We start from the raw sequence: 21022 nt of genomic DNA on the forward strand, positions 1-21022 counted from the left end.
TATTCATTATAATTAAACAAATTTATTCCTTCAGTCCATGGGGTTGCAAAAAAGTTGGACACAAATTAGTGATTAAACAACAAAGTATTCCTGCCTAGAGATAATTCATAATGAATAGAAATATTATGAATTAGTGGTTTACCAAGATCAAATTGTAATATGAGAAAGGATACTTGCTTTCTCCTGCCCTAGAAGGATTCTTAGGGTTAGATATCAGAATGATACATAAAATACTTCTTGAAACTTAATTTCTACTCTTAAATGAGGTTATAGCATGACAGTAATTAACTTCTGAAATCTTATGGGGTCTCGTTCCTGTGACAACTGATGGGCTTCTGCAAAAAAAGACAAATTATTCCAGGCTATTTGCAATTTGATCCCAAGTTTCTAGTTAATATAGTCAGTCAACTTATTTTCAAAATTGACTTTAATACCTTAAGTCTGGGTTTCCCTGGTAGTGCAGGAAGATCCCCTGGAGAAGGTATAGTCTACCCACTCCAGTATTCTTGGACTTCCCTGGTGGCTCAGACTGTCAAGAATCCACTTGCAATGCGGGAGACCTGGGTTCGATCCCTGGGTTGGGAGATCCCCTGGAGGAGGGCATGGCAACCCACTCCAGTATTCTTGCCTGAAGAATCCCCATGGCCAGAGGAGCCTGGAGGTCTACAGTCCATGGAGTTGCAAAGAGTCGGACACGAATGAGCGACTAAGCACACACACACACCCTAAGTCTTTGTTTTATGATCTGAAATATTCTGCTGCATTCTGAACCATATACGTGTGCTAGAGTGAGTCCCCATAATGGAATCAGACTCTAGCTTGTGTCACAGAGTGGTTGCACACTTACACTGCCACATTGTAAGCATCATTATATTAAGACTGATGAACAGCCATACAAGAGCAACCAATATCCTATAGTAAAATAAAGTCTTAACAAAGGATGTAAAACAAATGTTTTAAAGGTTACTGGCCCTGAAGATAGTAAATACCCCCATAACTTTGATTCTGACCTTCTTTCAAAGATTTGAGTTTCAATCTAATTTTGAAAATAACACAAAGTGGACTAAGCACATATAAATGTTAAAAATACCTAAAGCCAATGAGTATTTATTATTTCACATCTAAAAAGGTACTGATGAAAAGAATTTCAATCCAGTCACTTTATGAGAAAACTAGAAATTGTCAGGGTACGTTTAACTTTAAGGAATCCAATATGTTGCACTTTTCTTCCTTTGTGTGCCATTTCTCAAGGATTCTCTGTTCCTTATCAGTTTCTACTCCGAAACGAGTACAACTGCATGCAGCTCTCAGGACTGAGATCATGAGAAAGGGTATCTACTTGGATTCCTTTCAATTACTCCGTTCCGTGATTTCTTTCAGCATCAGCGACCTTGAATGTATTAGACCATCCATTTTTTGTTGCAATCAACGGCACTTCATCCTGTGTAATCATTTCACCAAAGATATATAAGCCTGCATTTCTGCTAATAAAACACTCTTGCTCCACTAGAGACCTGGGTCCCCCGCGTCCTTCTTTCTCTGTCTTTTTCTTTTCGTCAACTCTGGTCCACCTGGTCCCAGTCTGATAAGAAGACCACAAGTGGCGCCTGAACAGGGACAAAAGGTGTTCAAGGACGGAATGACTGAGACCCACCGAGGTCAGGTAAGTGCGGGGTTATAGGACAAAAAGCTAAAAAGCCTCATCATTTTTCTACTTTACTTCATCATTTCACATCAGCAAATAGAGGCTTATCTCCAAATGGTTCGAAAACTATCTTGACTGTAATAATTGTAGTCATCTTATTCTTGCTGTTTGCTTTTTTATATCTATAACTATATAATGAATTTTCTATCTAAGAGGTTTGAGGCATTTAAGTTACAAATGATTATTCAAGCTCCTATGATTGCCACAGGCTCTTCCGGCTGTTGCTTGGGGCCCCTAGATCAGAGATCTTCAATATGAGGATAAGGAAAATATATTGCCTCAACAAGTTAGGGTCTATACCCCTTTCCAACAGGAAAAAGTTACAAAATGACTTCTCCACCCCTTTCCCTAACAACCATATTCTCCTAAAAGCAGGAAAAAATAAAAGAGTTAAAACTTAAACAGACAATACAAGGCCCTATAAAGCGGAAACAAACATTCTCACTCATGCTTTCCTTAAGCCTTATGAAGTAATACATCTTGCCAGAAAACTGACCTTTCTTTAAGTCCAGAACTAATGATTACACAACACAATGTCTTACTCATGGAAATGCTTTTCTTAGGCTCTATTTTAATGATTATAATTGTAACAAATCTTGCCTGGGAACTTGTATTTCAAGACTTGTACCCCTGATTACACAGCAACAATATATCTTGCCCAGAGACATAATCTGGAATCTGTTCTCCCTGGCTAATCTTGTGCCAAAGTTATCTCAAAATATATGTCTTGAGAAAATTAGAAATGCCAAAAAGCTATTGCTTCAATTCATGAGACTAGGACTATTATTGATTATTTGAAGGCTTATCACTATAAAAAAATACAAATATTAACTGAAACAATGGCTACTACTTTTAACAAGAAAATAAAAAATATTTTACATAAGAAGACTAAATCTATTTAAAAGGAAATTACCCTAAAAAGCATACAATTAGGCCAAAAAATATCAATCTAAATATGATATTGAAGGAAGACCTATTTCAAGAAACTCCAAGCTAAGGACTCCACAGATCCCCTTCAACAAACACCAGAGACAAACCCCATCTTTTCCCTCAAATAATCCCTTCTAAAATACCTACTGGACTTTTTGAACCCCTACCTCCACAAACTTTTGGCCTTTTATTTGACTCGTCTAACCTGACTTCTACGGGAATTACTGTTCACCCTAAAATAATTGATTCAAATTATAAGAGAAAAAAATTAAATTATGATATCATCTCAGATACTATAGCAATTTAATAAGGAAAATAAAATTGCCCAATTATTTCTTTTACCTTATATTTCTATTAACTCCTCTAACGATATATACCACTTCAGTATTCTTGCCTTGAGAACCCCATGAAAAGTATGAAAAGGCAAAAAGATAGGACACTGAAAGATGAACTCCCCAGGTCGGTAGGTGCCCACTATGCTGCTGGAGATCAGTGGAGAAATAACTACAGAAAGAATGAAGGGATGGAGCCAAAGCAAAAACATCACCCAGTTGTGAATGGGACTGGTGATAGAAGCAAGATTCAATGCTGTAAAGAGCAATATTGCGTAGGAACCTGGAATGTTAGGTCCATGAATCAGGGCAAATTGGAAGTGGTCAAACAGGAGATGACAAGAGTGAACATTGACATTCTAGGAATCAGTGAACTAAGATGGACTGGAATGGGTGAATTTAACTCAGATGACCACTGTATCTACTATTGTGGGCAGGAATACCTTAGAAGAAATGGAGTAGCATTCATAGTCAACAAAACAGTCCGAAATGCAGTCCTTGGATGCAATCTCAAAAATGACATTATACAGAGTGAAGTAAGCCAGAAAGAAAAACAACAATACAGTATACTAATGCATATATATGGAATTTGAAAGACGGTAACGATAACCCTATATGCGAGACAGAATAAGAGACACAGATGCATAGAACAATTTTATGGACTCTGAGGGAGAAGGTGAGGGTGGGACGTTCTGGGAGAATAGCACTGAAACATGTATATTATCATATGTGAAACAGAACACCATTCCATGTTCGATGCATGAGACAAAGGCTCAGGGCCGGGGCAATGGGATGACCCAGAGGGATGGGATGGGGAGGGAGGTGGGTGGGGGGTCCAGGAAGGGGAACACATGTAAACTCATGGCTGATTCATGTCAATGTATGGCAAAAACTATTACAATATTGTAAAGTAATTAGCCCCCAACTAAAATATTTTTATTTTTTTTTTTTTATTTTTTTATTTATTTTTTTTTATAAATTTATTTATTTTACTTGGGGGCTAATTACTTTACAATATTGTAATAGTTTTTGCCATACATTGACAAGAATCAGCCATGGGTTTACATGTGTTCCCCTTCCCGAACCCCCCACCCACCTCCCTCCCCCTCCCATCCCTCTGGATCATCCCACTGCCCCGGCCCCGAGCCCTTGTCACATGCATCGAACATGGAATGGTGCTCTGTTTCACATATGACAATACACATGTTTCAATGCCATTCTCCCAGAACGTCCCACCCTCACCTTCTCCCTCAGAGTCCATAAAATTGTTCCATGCATCTGTGTCTCTCATTCTGTCCCGCATATAGGGTTATCGTTACCATCTTTCAGATTCCATATATATGCATTAGTATACTGTATTGTTGTTTTTCTTTCTGGCTTACTTCACTCTGTATAATGGGCTCCAGTTTCATCCATCTCAGTAGAACCGGTTCAAATGTATTTTTTTTAATGGCTGAGTAATAATCCATTGTGTATATGTACCACAGCTTCCTTATCCATTCATCTGCTGATGGACATCTAGGTTGCTTCCATGTCCTGGCTATTGTAAACAGTGCTGCGATGAACATTGGGGTACACGCGTCTCTTTCAATTCTGGTTTCCTCGGTGTATATGCCCAGCAGTGGGATTGCTGGGTCATATGGCAGTTCTATTCCCAGTTTTTTAAGGAATCTCCACACTGTTCTCCATAGTGGCTGTACTAGTTTGCATTCCCACCAACAGTGTAAGAGGGTTCCCTTTTCTCCACACCCTCTCCAGCATTTATTGCTTGTAGACTTTTGGATAGCAGCCATTCTGACTGGTGTGAAATGATACCTCATTGTGGTTTTGATTTGCATTTCTCTAATAATGAGTGATGTTGAGCATCTTTTCATGTGTTTGTTAGCCATCTGTATGTCTTCTTTGGAGAAATGTCTGTTTAGTTCTTTGGCCCATTTTTTGATTGGGTCATTTATTTTTCGGGAATTCAGCTGCAGAAGTTGCTTGTATATTTTTGAGATTAATTGTTTGTCTGTTGCTTCATTTGCTATTATTTTCTCCCATTCTGAAGGCTGTCTTTTCACCTTGTTTATAGTTTCCTTTGTTGTGCAAAAGCTTTTAATTTTAATTAGGTCCCATTTGTTTATTTTTGCTTTTATTTCCAATATTCTGGGAGGTGGGTCATGGAGGATCCTGCTGTGATTTATGTCGGAGAGTGTTTTGCCTATGTTTTCCTCTAGGAGTTTTATTGTTTCTGGTCTTACGTTTAGATCTTTAATCCATTTTGAGTTTATTTTTGTGTACGGTGTTAGGAAGTGTTCTAGTTTCATTCTTTTACAAGTGGTTGACCAGTTTTCCCAGCACCACTTGTTAAAGAGGTTGTCTTTTCTCCATTGTATATTCTTGCCTCCTTTGTCGAAGATAAGGTGTCCATATGTGCGTGGGTTTATCTCTGGGCTTTCTATTTTGTTCCATTGATCTATATTTCTATCTTTGTGCCAGTACCATACTGTCTTGATGACTGTGGCTTTGTAGTAGAGCCTGAAGTCAGGCAGGTTGATTCCTCCAGTTCCATTCTTCTTCCTCAAGATTGCTTTGGCTATTCGAGGTTTCTTATATTTCCATACAAATTGTGAGATGATTTGTTCTAGTTCTGTGAAAAATACCATTGGTAGCTTGATAGGGATTGCATTGAATCTGTAGATTGCTTTGGGTAGAATACTCATTTTCACTATATTAATTCTTCCAATCCATGAACACGGTATATTTCTCCATCTGTTTGTGTCCTCTTTGATTTCTTTCATCAGTGTTTTATAGTTTTCTATATATAAGTCTTTTGTTTCTTTAGGTAGATATATTCCTAAGTATTTTATTCTTTTTGATGCAATGGTGAATGGTATTGTTTCCTTAATTTCTCTTTCTGTTTTCTCATTATTGGAGTATAGGAATGCAAGGGATTTCTGTGTGTTAATTTTATATCCTGCAACTTTACTATATTCATTGATCAACTCTAGTAATTTTCTAGTAGAGTCTTTAGGGTTTTCTATGTAGAGGATCATGTCATCTGCAAACAGTGAGAGTTTTACTTCTTCTTTTCCTATCTGTATTCCTTTTATTTCTTTTTCAGCTCTGATTGCTGTGGCCAAAACTTCCAAAACTATGTTGAATAGTAGTGGTGAAAGTGGGCATCCTTGCCTTGTTCCTGACTTTAGGGGAAATGCTTTCAATTTTTCACCATTGAGGATAATGTTTGCTGTGGGTTTGTCATATATAGCTTTTATTATGTTGAGATATGTTCCTTCTATTCCTGCTTTCTGGAGGGTTTTAATCATAAATGGATGCTGAATTTTGTCAAAGGCTTTTTCTGCATCTATTGAGATAACCATATGGTTTTTTTCTTTCAATTTGTTAATGTGGTGTATTACATTGATTGATTTGCGGATGTTAAAAAAACCTTGCATTCCTGGGATAAAGCCCACTTGGTCATGATGTATGATCTTTTTAATATGATGTTGGATTCTGTTTGCTAGAATTTTATTAAGGATTTTTGCATCTATGTTCATCAGTGATATTGGCCTGTAGTTTTCCTTTTTTGTGACATCTTTGTCTAGTTTTGGAATTAGGGTGATGGTGGCCTCATAGAATGAGTTTGGAAGTTTACCATCTTCTGCAATTTTCTGGAAGAGTTTGAGCAGGATAGGTGTTAGCTCTTCTCTAAATTTTTGGTAGAATTCCGCTGTGAAGCCGTCTGGTCCTGGGCTTTTGTTTGCTGGAAGATTTCTGATTACACTTTCGATTTCCGTGCTTGTGATGGGTCTGTTAAGATCTTCTATTTCTTCCTGGTTCAGTTTTGGAAAGTTATACTTTTCTAAGAATTTGTCCATTTCTTCCAAGTTGTCCATTTTATTGGCATATAGCTGTTGGTAGTAGTCTCTTATGATCCTTTGTATTTCTGTGGAATCTGTTGTGATCTCTCCATTTTCATTTCTAATTTTGTTGATCTGATTCTTCTCCCTTTGTTTCTTGATGAGTCTGGCTAATGGCTTATCAATTTTGTTTATCTTCTCGAAAAACCAGCTTTTAGTTTTGTTGATTTTTGCTATGGTCTCTTTTGTTTCTTTTGCATTTATTTCTGCCCTAATTTTTAAGATTTCTTTCCTTCTACTGACCCTGGGGTTTTTCATTTCTTCCTTCTCTAGTTGCTTTAGGTGTAGAGTTAGTTGATTTATTTGATTTTTTTCTTGTTTCTTGAGGTACGCCTGTATTGCTATGAACCTTCCCCTTAGTATTGCTTTTACAGTGTCCCATAGGTTTTGGGTTGTTGTGTTTTCATTTTCATTCGTTTCTATGCATAATTTTATTTCTTTTTTGATTTCTTCTGTGATTTGTTGGTTATTCAGAAGCGTGTTGTTTAGCCTCCATATGTTGGAACTTTTAATAGTTTTTTTCCTGTAATTGAGGTCTAATCTTACTGCATTGTGGTCAGAGAAGATGGCTGGGATGATTTCAATTTTTTTGAATTTACCAAGGCTAGATTTATGGCCCAGGATGTGATCTATCCTGGAGAAAGTTCCATGTGCACTTGAGAAAAAGGTAAAATTGATTGTTTTGGGGTGGAAACTCCTGTAAATATCAATTAAATCTAATTTGTCTATTGTATCATTTAAAGTTTGTGTTTCCTTGTTAATTTTCTGTTTAGTTGATCTATCCATATGCGTGAGTGGAGTATTAAAGTCTCCCACTATTATTGTGTTATTGTTAATTTCCCCTTTCATACTTGTTAGTATTTGCCTTATATATTGTGGTGCTCCTATGTTGGGTGCATATATATTTATGATTGTTACGTCTTCTTCTTGAATTGATCCTTTGATCTTTATGTAGTGTCCTTCTTTGTCCCTTTTCACATCCTTTATTTTAAAGTCTATTTTATCTGAAATGAGTATTGCGACTCCTGCTTTCTTTTGGTCTCCGTTTGCATGGAATATGTTTTTCCATCCTTTCACTTTCAGCCTGTGTGTGTCCCTAGTTTTGAGGTGGGTCTCTTGTAGACAGCATATATAGGGGTCTTGTTTTTGTATCCATTCAGCAACCCTTTGCCTTTTGGTTGGGGCATTCAACCCATTTACATTTAAGGTAATTATTGATAAGTATGATCCCGTTGCCATTTACTTTGTTGTTTTGAGTTCGTGTTGAAACATCCTTTCTGTGTTTCCTGTTTAGAGAAGATCCTTTAGCATTTGCTGGAGAGCTGGTTTGGTGGTGCTGAATTCCCTCAGCTCTTGCTTGTCTGTAAAGCTTTTGAAATCTCCTTCATATCTGAATGAGATCCTTGCTGGGTACAGTAATCTGGGTTGTAGATTATTCTCTTTCATTACTTTAAGTATGTCCTGCCATTCCCTTCTAGCCTGAAGGGTTTCTATTGAAAGATCAGCTGTTATCCTTATGGGGATCCCCTTGTGTGTTATTTGTTGTTTTTCCCTTGCTGCTTTTAATATTTGTTCTTTGTGTTTGATCTTTGTTAATTTGATTAATATGTGTCTTGGGGTGTTTCGCCTTGGGTTTATCCTGTTTGGAACTCTCTGGGTTTCTTGGACTTCTGTGACTATTTCTTTCCTCAATTTAGGGAAATTCTCAACTATTATCTCCTCGAGTATTTTTTCATGGCCTTTCCTTTTATCTTCTTCTTCTGGGACTCCTATGATTCGAATGTTGGGGCGTTTCATATTGTCCCAGAGGTCCCGGAGGTTTTCCTCATTTCTTTTGATTCTTTTTTCTTTTTTCCTCTCTGCTTCGTTTATTTCCATCATTCTATCTTCTACCTCACTTATCCTATCTTCTGCCTCCGTTATTCTACTGTTGGTTCCCTCCAGAGTGTCTTTTATCTCCTTTATTTCATTATTCATTCTATATTGATTCCTTTTTATTTCTTCTAAGTCCTTGATAAACATTTCTTGCATCTTCTCAATCTTTGTCTCCAGGCTATTTATCTGTAACTCCATTTTGCTTTCAAGATTTTGGATCATTTTTATTATCCTTATTCTAAATTCTTTTTCGGATAGATTCCCTATCTCCTCCTCTTTTGTTTGGCTTTGTGGGCATTTCTCATTTTCCTTTACTTGCTGAGTATTTCTCTGCCTTTTCATCTTGTTTAGATTGCTGTGTTAGGCGTGGCCCTTCTGTATTCTGGTAGTATGAAGTTCCTCTTTGTTGTGGAGGTTCCTCACTGCGGTTGGGGTTGGACAGGTGGCTTGTCAAGGTTTCCTGGTTGGGGGAGCTTGTGTCGGTGTTCTGGTGGGTGGAGCTGGATTTCTGCTCTCTTGAGTGTAATGGAGTGACCAGTATTAATTTTTGAGATGTCTATGGATTTGGTGTGCCTCTGGGCAGCCTGTATATTGATGCTCAGGTCTATGTTCCTGCGTTGCTGGAGAATTTGCGTGGTATGTCTTGCTCTGGAACTTATTATCTCTTGGGTGGAGCTTGGTTTCAGTGAATTTATGGAGGCTATTGGATGGTCTCTTATTAATTAATGTTTCCCCTGGCTTTCAGTCTTATTCTTGCAGTAGCCTCAAGACTTCTCCTTCCATACAGCCTCAATAATAAAACTTTTAGGTTAATGGTGAAAAGATTCTCCACAGTGAGGGATACCCAGAAAGGTTCACTGAGTTACATGGAGAGATGAGGTGGGGGGGGTGGGTTGAAGTGACCAGGAGGGGAAGAGGGGAATTCAAATGTGGAGAGAGCAATCTAGCCAGTAAGCACTTCCCTCTGTGCTTTCCACAGTTTGGAACCCTCAGAGTGATTCACAGAGATACATAGAGAGGGGGGAGGAAGGTAACAGAGGTGAGCATGAGTAGAAAGGGAGGAATTAAGAGGGGAGAGAGAGATCTGGGCAGTATCCTGTTCCTGAAGTGTTCTCCGGTACCCAGAACACCCTCAGAGATTCACAGAATTGGGTTGAGAAGAGAAGGAGGAGGGTGGGAGATAGAGGTTCCCTGGGGGAGAAGAAAGAGCATCAATAGGGGGAGAGAGTGATCAGGCCAGTGATCACACTCCTGAGTAAAAATGGGTCCTAAAGATTGGGTTCTTAAATGTACAAAGTTGATATCAAATATGTAAAACACAGATTAAAAATCTAGAGTAGAGGTTAGACTCTTATAAAACTTACAATCTAAAAAAAAAAAAAAAAAGAAAAAAGGGAACAGTGTAAAAAGAAAAAAAAACAGTAAAACAGTAAAAAAAGAAACAGTAAAAAAATGTAGAACAGGAAAAAAACATTAAAAAAAAAAAAGAACACAAAAGGTATAAGATATATGTATGTAGTTTGCTTCAAAAATAGGGTTTTTTTTTTTTTGCAAGTTAATAGTGTGTTATGAAAATGAAAGTTAAAGGTGTAATAGAGGACTTGAAGAAAAAGGAAAGAAGAGAAAAAAAAATTTTTTTAATTAAAAAAAAAAATAATAGTAAAAAAAATATATATCCCGGACTTTCTCTGGAGCTGTTGTGAGCAGTGTGGGATCTGCTCAGTTTTAGATAGATCCTTATTCCTGCTTATACTTTTCAAGATCTGTTGGTCCTTTTTAGTGCAGTCGGTATTAGCTACAGGGATCTTAATCTGTTGGCCTGTCCCTTCCAAAGCACTTCCCTCTGTTTATTTGGCTTCTGTTTGGAGATCTCTTCAGTATCTAATTTCCGCCCTGCAACAAAGCGGTGGAGGTGATCTCTTTAGGTTCGCTTGTTCAATCGTGCTGTGGGGAGGAAGGAACACTGCAATTCTGGCGTGTGTGTGGTAAGCTCGCAGTGTCTCGGCCGCACTGGGTTCGCCCCCGCTCACGGCGTGTGTGCTTTCCCCGTCTACCCTGCTCAGGCTTCAGGTTACTCGGCCGGGGAGCGGGCCCTGAGCTGCGTGCACTTCCCAGGACTAAGCCGCTCAGGTTCAGGCTCCCGGTTACTCCACAAAGGCGCAGACTCGATTTTGCCCGCGGCTTGTGCCGTTCCCGGTCGGAGCTGCCCAGGCGGCCAGGAGTTTGGCGAGGGCGCTGTCCCCTGTTGGGGCGGTGCGGCTTATCACCTCCCTGGTCCCCGCCTCGGTTTACGGGCGCGCCCGGCTCCGGTGTGCTTTGTGTCGGTTCTGGGGAGCTGGTCTCTGGCTGCGACCCTCCCGGCTGCTGTCGACCCTCCGGGATCTCAGGCAGTCTTTGCTTAAAAACTGGGAGCCTGTTTGCAGTTTGGTAGGGGGTGCCCTCTCTGGAGCCGAGTTTGCCCCTTTCCGGCTCTAGCGGGCCCCGCCTGCCCGCTGTGTCTGGCGGGGGATGGCGCGGTCCGCAGCCGGCTAGCTCTCCTCTGGTATCGCTCAGTCCTTTGTTCTGTGAGCGGGCCGGCAGTGCCTTAGAGTTGGGCTTTTCGCGGGATAGTTCTCTCTCTCTCTCTCTCTCTCTCGCTGTCCCACAGTTTAGGTTACTATCTCACGTTAGCTCCCTCAGATTGCCCTCGGGGCACTCGGGCCTGGTCCTTACCCTAGGCAATGCCTCCCGCTCCTCTCCGTTCAGCCCCCACTTGCTGGTGGCGGATGATGCGAGCGTCTGGGGTTCTTTGCTGGGAGTTGCTTTAGGCACGTAATCTGTCGATTTTATTTATTTTTTCCTCCCAGTTACGTTGCCCTCCGAGATAAAAAATCCTCCCCCACACCCGCCGGTGAGAGGGTTTCCTGGTGCTTGGAAATTCCTCCTCTTTTACGACTCCCTCCCCGGGACGGGTCTCCGTCCCTAACTCTTTTGTCTCTCTTTTTATCTTTTATAATTTCTCCTACCTCTTTTGAAGATAATGCGCAGTTTTTGTGAAAGCCTGACGTCCTCAGCCAGCCTTCAGAAGTAGTTTTGTGAAGTTTGGTCAGCGTTCAGATGTTCTTTCGATAAATTTGTGGAGGAGAGAGTGGTCTCCCCGTCCTATTCCTCCGCCATCTTCTGCTCTCTCCCCTAAAATATTTTTTAAAAAAATGACAGAATGATCTCTGTTCTTTTTCAAGGCAAACCATTCAATATCACGGTAATTCAAGTCTATGCTCGACTAATAATGCCGAAGAAGCTGAAGTTGAACAGTTCTATGAAGACCTACAAGACCTTCTAGAACTAACACCCAAAAAAGATGTCCTTTTCATTATAGGGGACTGGAATACCAAAGTAGGAAGTCAAGAAACATCTGGAATAACAGGCTAATTTGGCCTTGGAGTAGAGAATGAAGCAGGGCAAAGGCTAATAGAGTTTTACCAAGAGAACACACTGCTCACAGCAAACACCCTCTTCCAACAACACAAGAGAAGACTCTACACATGGACATCACCAGATGGTCAACACTGAAATCAGATTGATTATATTCTTTGCAGCCAAAGATGGAGAAGCTCTATACAGTCAGCAAAAACAAGACCTGGAGTGAACTGTGGCTCAGATCATGAACTCCTTATTGCCAAATTCAGACTTAAATTGAAGAAAGTAGGGAAAACCACTAGACCATTCAGGTATGACCTAAATCAAATCCCTTATGACTATACAGTAGAAGTGAGAAATAGATTTAAAGGACTAGATCTGATAGACAGAATATCTGATGAACTATGGATGGAGGTTCATGACATTGTACAGGAGACAGGAATCAAGATCATCCCCAAGAAAAAGAAATGCAAAAAAGCAAAATGGCTGTATGAGGAGGCCATACAAATAGCTGTGAAAAGACAGGAAGTGAAAAGCAAAGGAGAAAATGAAAGATATACCCATTTGAATGCAGAGTTTCAAACAATAGCAAGAAGAGATAAGAAAGCCTTCCTCAGCGATCAATGCAAAGAAATAGAGGGAAACAATAGAATAGGAAAGACTAGAGATCTCTTCAAGAAAATTAGAGATACCAAGGGAACATTTCATGTAAAGATGGGCTCAATAAAGGACAGAAATAGTAGGGACCTAACAGAAGCAGAAGATATTAAGAAGATGTGGCAAGAATACACAGAAGAATTGTACAAAAAAGTTCTTCACGACCCAGACAATCATGATGGTGTGATCACTCACCTAGAGCCAGACATCTGGAATGTAAAGTCAAGTGCGCCTTAGGAAGCATCACTATGAACAAAGCTAGTGGAGGTGATGGAATTCCAGTTGAGCTATTTCAAATCCTGAAAGATGATGCTGTGAAAGTGCTGCACTCAATATGCCAGCAAATACGGAAAACTCTGCAGTGGCCACAGGACTGGAAAAGGTCAGTTTTCATTCCAATCCCAAAGAAAGACAATGCCAAAGAGTGCTCAAACTACCACACAATTGCACTCATCTCACACGCTAGTAAAGTAATGCTTAAAATTCTCCAATCCAGGCTTCAGCAATATGTGAACCGTGAACTTTCAGATGTTCAAGCTGGTTTTAGAAAAGGCAAAGGAACCAGAGATCAAATTGCCAACATCTGCTGGATCATCGAAAAAGCAAGAGAGTACCAGAAAAACATCTATTTCTGCTTCTTTGACTATGCCATAGCCTTTGACTGTGTGGATCACAATGAACTGTGGAAAATTCTTAAAGAGATGGGAATAGCAGGCCACCTGACCTGCCTCTTTGGAAACCTGTATGCAGGTCAGGTAGCAACAGTTAGAATTGGACATGGAACAACAGACTGGCTCCAAATAGGAAAAGGAATATGTAAAGGCTGTATATTGTCACCCTGTTCATTTAACTTATATGCAGAGTACATCATGAGAAACGCTGGGCTGGAGGAAGCACAAGCTGGAATCAAAATTGCCAAGAGAAATATCAATAACTTCAGATATGCAGATGACACCACCCTGTTGGCAGAAAGTGAAGAAGAACTAAAGAGCCTCTTGATGAAAGTGAAAGAGGAGAGTGAAAAAGTTGGCTTAAAGCTCAACATTCAGAAAACTAACATCATGGCATCCGGTCCCATCACTTCATGGCAGATAGATGGGAAGCAGTGGAAACAGTGGCTGACTATTTTTTTGGGCTCCAAAATCACTGCAGATGGTGACTGCAGCCATGAAATTAAAAGACACTTACTCCTTGGAAGGAAAGTTATGACCAACCTAGACAGCATATTAAAAAGCAGAGACATTACTTTGCCAACAAAGGTCCATCTAGTCAAGGCTATGGTTTTTCCAGTGGTCATGTATGGATGTGAGAGTTGGACTATAAAGAAAGCTGAGCACCGAAGAATTGATGATTTTGTACTGTGGTGTTGGAGAAGACTCTTGAGAGTCCCTTGGACTGCAAGGAGATCCAACCAGTCTATCCTAAAGGAGATCAGTCCTGGGTGTTCATTGGAAGGACTGATGTTGAAGCTGAAACTCCAGTACTTTGGCCACCTGATGTGAAGAGCTGACTCATTGGAAAAGGCCCTGATGCTTGGAAAGATTGAGGGCAGGAGGAGAAGGGGACGACAGAGGATGAGATGGCTGGATGGCATCACTGACTCGATGGACATAAGTTTGGGTAAACTCCAAGATTTGGTGATGGACAGGGAGGCCTGGTGTGCTGTGGTTCCTGGGTTCACAAAGAGTCGGACACGACTGAGCGACTGAACTGAACTGAACTGAACTGAATGATATATAGACAAATGAATTAGAATATACAGATTAAAAACAATCCTTATAGATATCATTGATATCCAAATATGCCCAACCAAATATAAATATCAAAATTAATGATAAAAAGTTTTCTGGTCTCCTCAATAATGGATCTAACATCACTATTATTTCCAAACACTTACGACCTATTTTGGCCAACCTGCTGCATTACAACCTTATATAATAGATGCACCCCTTAATCTAATAGGATGAGGTTTACTTATGCAACAACAAACTCAAATATGCATTCCATATTTGTCTTAGGGGCCACTGCTCATTTCACAAACAAAACAATTATTAAAATAACTTAATATACTAATGAACCTATTTAGACAAAACAATTACAAACTGCTAAAGGACTTATAGATACACGATTAAAATTAAAACATATTGAGGAATCCCATTCCCCTTGGAACTCTCCCATTTTTGTTATAAAAAAGAAATCTAACAAATGGCGTCTCTTGCCAGATCTTAGAAAAATTATTGCACCTATGAAACCTATAGATACATTACAATCCCAACAGCTACTATTATTCCTTAAAACTGGCATATTATTATTATCAACTTACAGGATTTTTTTTTAGTATACCTTTACATCCTCTAAACCAAGAGAGATTTGCTTTCTCTCTTCCTTATCCTAATCACACCAGGCCTCATAAACGGTACCAATAGACTATACTACCTCAAAAAATGATGAATTCTCTGACCATATGTCAATATTATATAACCAAAGCCCTTAAACCTATAAAAAAACAATTTCCTAACTATCTTATTATTCATTATATGAATGCTCTATTGTTCTCACCTCCATCTATTTTAGAAACTCAACAATACTTAAAAGACTCTAGATTACTTATTGCCCCTGAAAAAATTCAAATCTTTACATCTTATCATTACTTAGGATTTATTATTAATAGACAACATATTATTCCCCAACTAGCACAAATTCATATTGATAAATTATCAACTTTAAATGATTTTCAAAGACTTTTAGGAGATATTAATTGGATTGGGTCTTCCTTAGGCATCACTAATTATCAACTGATTAATTTATTTAATACTTTGAAAGGAGATCCCAATTTAAATAACCCTCACTCATCATCCCAAGAGGCACAAGAAAAACTTTATTTAATACAAAATAAATTACAACAACAATTTCTTACTTGATTTACCTCTAAAATTATTTGTACTCCCTTCTCTCCATTCCCCCACAGGCCTTCTTGCTCAACTAAAACACCCAATAGAATGGATCTATACCCATTTTAGAGGGACAAGATCACTTACACCCTATCTTGATTTAATCACTCTAATCATTATCAATGAAAGAAATAGAACTAAAACATTAATTGGCTCTGATCCTCATAAAATTATTATACCTATTAGTAAATCTTAATTCAAGAACACATTACAAACTTCTACTGATTTCCAAATAGCCTTTTTGGAATATTTTGGAGAGATTTCATTTCATTATCCTTCTAACAAACTTTAGGATTTCTTCAAAAATACTGAATTTATTATCTCCCACATCATCAGCTCACAGCCTATACCTCAAACTGATGTTTTCTATATCGATGGGACTAAAAGCACCAAAGTCTTATTCTGGTCTCTTAAAAAATATAAAATCTTTTATACTAAATTACATTCTACTCAACAACATAAATTATATGCTCTACTTGTAAACCCTTATACCTTCGACCCTTTACAAAAAATACCAATCCTCAAGGATTACAACCTAACAAATATAACAATTATAATAAATATAACAAATAGATAAAACTCATTACATTGAACTCTCTCCATCTTCATTCTTACATGTCTACATCGACACAAGCTCTTCTTTTATCTGGGCCATACCTCTTCGAGGTGAAACTACACAACACATTATAACTCATTTATTAACTTGTTTTGCTATAATGGAAACTCCCAATTCTATAAAAACAAACAATAGCCGTACATATATTTCTAAGCATTTCAAACAATTTTTACAATCATTTTCTCTTACACATTTTACAGATATTCCTTATAATCCACAAACACAAGGTATAATCAACCAAACACATCACACACTAAAACTACAAATAAAAAAAATTTAAAAGGGGGGAATACATAGGAACACTTCTATCTTCCTTATCCAGAGCAGACTTTACTAAATTCCAATGCAATATATTTTTTAACCCTATAACTATTGTTAATACAGCTTTATTTGTTTTACATTTTTTAAACTTATCACAAAGAGATATTTTGACAAAAACAGAAAAACATTTCAAAAAACTGAAAGACACTTCTCTTCCTCTGCCCAGTTGATATCAAGATGGGCTGACTAAACAATGGAAATCTAGACAATTAATATTACAGGAAAAAAAGGTATGCTTATATTTCTCCAGATGGATCCTACGGAGTCAGTTGGCTCCCTCTTCGAAAGATCTACCCCTGGGAAACCACTGGCATTCAAGATAGAGAGGAAAAGGCAAAATCCCTGGAAAGAGGAAATTCCAATACAAGCCATGGCGGCTTTAGAGATTTCCAAAAAACGCTGCACTCGAAGTCATCTACCTCATGATCTCCCTACTTGGGGATAGATAAAAACCCTCACTAATCAAGCTGAAAATCTGGTTTCTCAACAAGAAATGCCTCGGAATCCAGAAAATATTTTTGTCACTATGCTTGCTTTGCTTGCTTCTGCTTCCCCTGCTCAACCTGAATTAATGAATGACACTTATTGGGCTTATATACTTAACCCCCCTTTTATTGCAGGTTATAATATGGACAGACATAAGACTAATCGTATCTACCAATGACTCAATACATATGCCTCCTCCTTGGAGCCTGGAGGGACCCTCACACCCTGAGGAAGAAGGGAAACTAATTAATATTTCTCTAAGTTATGAAATCCTTCTTTTATACAGGGGCCCAACAGAATTGTGAATAAACGTTAGCCAACAAACCTGGGCTTTTGTCCTGCCTCCAAAAAAGAACTTTCGGACATTGCTTGGATTATTTACTGCCCTTTATTTTTATAGGAAACATGTCATACAAAAAAAAAGAAAAAAAAAAGAAACATGTCAACACTACTGAAACTCTAGGGAAAGGACAAAAAGCATTATGCAAAGTGTTTATTTATAAGAACTTTAAATATATTCCTGTTCATTGGGACAGATGTCAAGCCAAATCAGGAAAGTTAATATTGGTGGCCAATTACACCATTGTCAATTGGGGACCCCATGGTATGTGGTTATCTGACCATGGTATGTGGTTATCTGACCCCATGGTATGTGGTTCAGATGATCTTAATGGCACTAAATGTGATTATACTACTCAAGTAACATGGAAGATTACCAATATTACGATGGAGCATTACCATGACAAAGGACTTCTTGGCTGGCATGATAATGGAATGACACCCCCTCGCCCTCGAATCATCCTCAACAAACTGATTGGGCCTGAACAATGGGACATTTGGATGCTTGCTGCGAGCACAAAAGAACTTTTAACTTGGACTGGATATTTCACAGGGACTAGTCATGGTTCTAGTCATTATTTCTTTCATTATAGTCATTCATATTTTATACAAGCTTGTGTTCCCCTTCCTTTTGTTGTAACTATAGGAAACTTGCAATTTAATAAGACTTTACATTCTGTAACTTATATAAACTGCAAACAGTATACCTGTCTTAACTCCTCCATGTCTATAAAAAGTGAATCCCTTCTGATTCTTCGATCTCGACGTAACCTATGGTTGCCAATAGATCTCCAATGACCTTGGGAAGAAGGTCCCATTGCTGGACTTGCTTCCCGGTTACTTACTAAATTACTTCGACAATCTAAACGATTCATTGGATGGCTAATTTTTAGCATTTTGAGATTAATAGCCATTTATACTACTGCTGCTATTGCCAGCATTGCCTTACAAACCTCAATTCAAACACACAATTTTATCCAAAATTGAACTAAAGATGCTCATACTATGTGGACCACTCAGGCTCAGATAAATGAAGAAATTCAAGATGAAATACAGAAAATGAAAATGGCCCTCCAATAGGTCGGAGATCAATTAATAGATTTACAAAAACAAACTTTGCTAAAATGTGATTGGAATTCTACTCAGTTTTATATTACCCTTGTTCGGTTCAACTATACTGCTTACAATTGGAAAATCAAATTTCATTAACAAGACTTATATGATGATGCTTCCTTAAACGTACAATTATTACAAAAAGAAATCTTTGAAACCTTCTCTCAAAATCTACCTTCTTCCTATAATCTAGAAACTTTAGCTGAACAAGTAGCTGATCAACTATCTGAGCTGGACCCTTGAAGACGGTTGTGAAGTATTATGCATAGTATTAGATCTGGAATTGTAACACTAATAATAGTCCTAATGATTATATATGTACTATACCGATGCCTTTCAACTAAGATTAATCGAACGAAACAAACTCATTTGGTCAGGGCCTTTTTCACTAAAATATCGACAGTCACCTCCAAAAAAATAATAAAAAAGGGGAAATTGTCAGGGAACATTTAACTTTAAGGAATCCAATGTGTTGCACTTTTCTTCCTTTGTGTGCCATTTCTCAAGGATTCTCTGTTCCTTATCAGTTCCTATTCCGGAACGAGTGGAACTGTACGCAGCTCTCAGGACTGAGATCATGAGAAAGGGTATCTACTTGGATTCCTTTCAATTACTCCCTTCCGTGATTTCTTTCAGCATCAGCGACCTTGAATGTATTAGACCATCCATTTTTTGTTGCAATCAACGGCACTTCATCCTGTGTAATCATTTCACCAAAGATATATAAGCCTGCATTTCTGCTAATAAAACACTCTTGCTCCACTAGAGGCCTGGGTCCCCCGCGTCCTTCTTTCTCTGTCTTTTTCTTTTTGTCAACTCTGGTCCACCTGGTCCCAGTCTGATAAGAAGACCACAGAAATGTTTAACGTCTAATATTTTACTCTAAATATGCCTACTTTCCTGTTTCATATAGTAAATAGCTTTGTTTTAGTTACTTTGAAAAAGTCTTTATAGATTAAAGTTGAAATTATTTTTAATAACTTCAATTGAGAACTCAATAATGGTATTTTGAATTGAGACAAAATTTCTTATCTCTGAAAAAACAAAATTTTTGTGATCCCTTGGAAAATAATTACTAACTTTTTTGAGACAAGTAGCCTGATTTACAATTTGCCCAAGGGTGTGACAAACTTTGAGGTCAGGTAAACTCATCAGATTTCTTTTCTAAGCAAATGATCCAATGTTCACATAGCATACAAAATATACAACTTCAAGGCAAATAAGCACATGCTAAGCTTTTACAAATAAGTATATTGCAATAGTATCAATTAAAAATAAAAAATACAATGCAAGTGGCTGAAGTTCATGAAGAAATACATTTTATTTGCAATATAAAATGTATTTTCAATTCATTCAACAAAACTTTATTGGGCATCTGCTGTGTGTCAGATGAGCTTTTTCAAATCCTAAAAGATGATGCTGTGAAAGTGCTGCACTCAATATGACAGCAAATTTGGAAAACTCAGCAGTGGCCACAGGACTGGAAAAGGTCAGTTTTCATTCCAATCCCAAAGAAAGACAATGCCAAAGAATGCTCAAACGACTGCACAATTGCACTCAACTCACACGCTAGTAAAGTAATGCTCAAAATTCTCCAAGCCAGGCTTCAACAGTACATGAAACATGAAATTCCAGATGTTCAAGCTGGTTTTAGAAAAGGCAAAGGAACCAGAGATCAAATTGCCAACATCCGTTGGATTATCAAAAAGGCAAGAGAGTTCCAGAAAAACATCTATTTCTGCTTTATTGACTATGCCAAAGCCTTTGACTGTGTGGATCACCACAAACTGTGGAAAATTCTTAGAGATGGGAATACCAGATGACCTGACCTGCCTCTTGAGAAATCTGTATGCAGGTCAGGAAGTGACAGTTAGAACTGGACATGGAACAACAGACTGGCTCCAAATCGGGAAAGGAGTACCTCAAGGCTGTATATTGTCGCCCTGCTTATTTAATTTATAGCAGAGTACATCATGAGAAATGCTGGGCTGGATGAAGTACAAGCTGGAATCAAGTTTGCTGGGAGAAATATCAATAACCTTGGACATGCAGATGACACCACCTTTATGGCAGAAAGTGAAGAAGAACTAAAGAGCCTCTTGATGAAAGTGAAAGAGGAGAGTGAAAAAGTTGGCTTAAAGCTCAACATTCAGAAAACTAAGATCATGGCATCTGGTCCCATCACTTCATGGCAAATAGATGGGGAGACAGTGGAAACAGTGGCAGAATTTATTTTTCTGGGCTCCAAAATCACTGCAGGTCGTGGCTGCAGCCATGAAATTAAAAGATGCTTACTCCTTGGAAGGAAAGTTATGACCAATCTAGATAGCATATTAAAAAGCAGAGACATTACTTTGCCAACAAACGTCCATCTAGTCAAGGCTATGGTTTTT

General features: G+C 38.4%; 1 long non-coding RNA gene across 1 annotated transcript; it reads left to right on the forward strand.

Moving 5' to 3' along the window:
• The first annotated feature begins 1494 nt into the window (after nt 1-1494).
• LOC145536419 (uncharacterized) lies at nt 1495-14617 on the forward strand. Its single transcript, XR_014075837.1, has 2 exons — nt 1495-1663; nt 11969-14617. It is a non-coding gene; the product is annotated as an uncharacterized LOC145536419 (long non-coding RNA).
• Nucleotides 14618-21022: the final 6405 nt, after the last annotated feature.

Source organism: Giraffa tippelskirchi, chromosome X (assembly GCF_054371585.1).
Source record: "Giraffa tippelskirchi isolate mGirTip1 chromosome X, T2T-mGirTip1v1.2.pri, whole genome shotgun sequence".
Classification (NCBI taxonomy): Eukaryota; Metazoa; Chordata; class Mammalia; order Artiodactyla; family Giraffidae; genus Giraffa; species Giraffa tippelskirchi.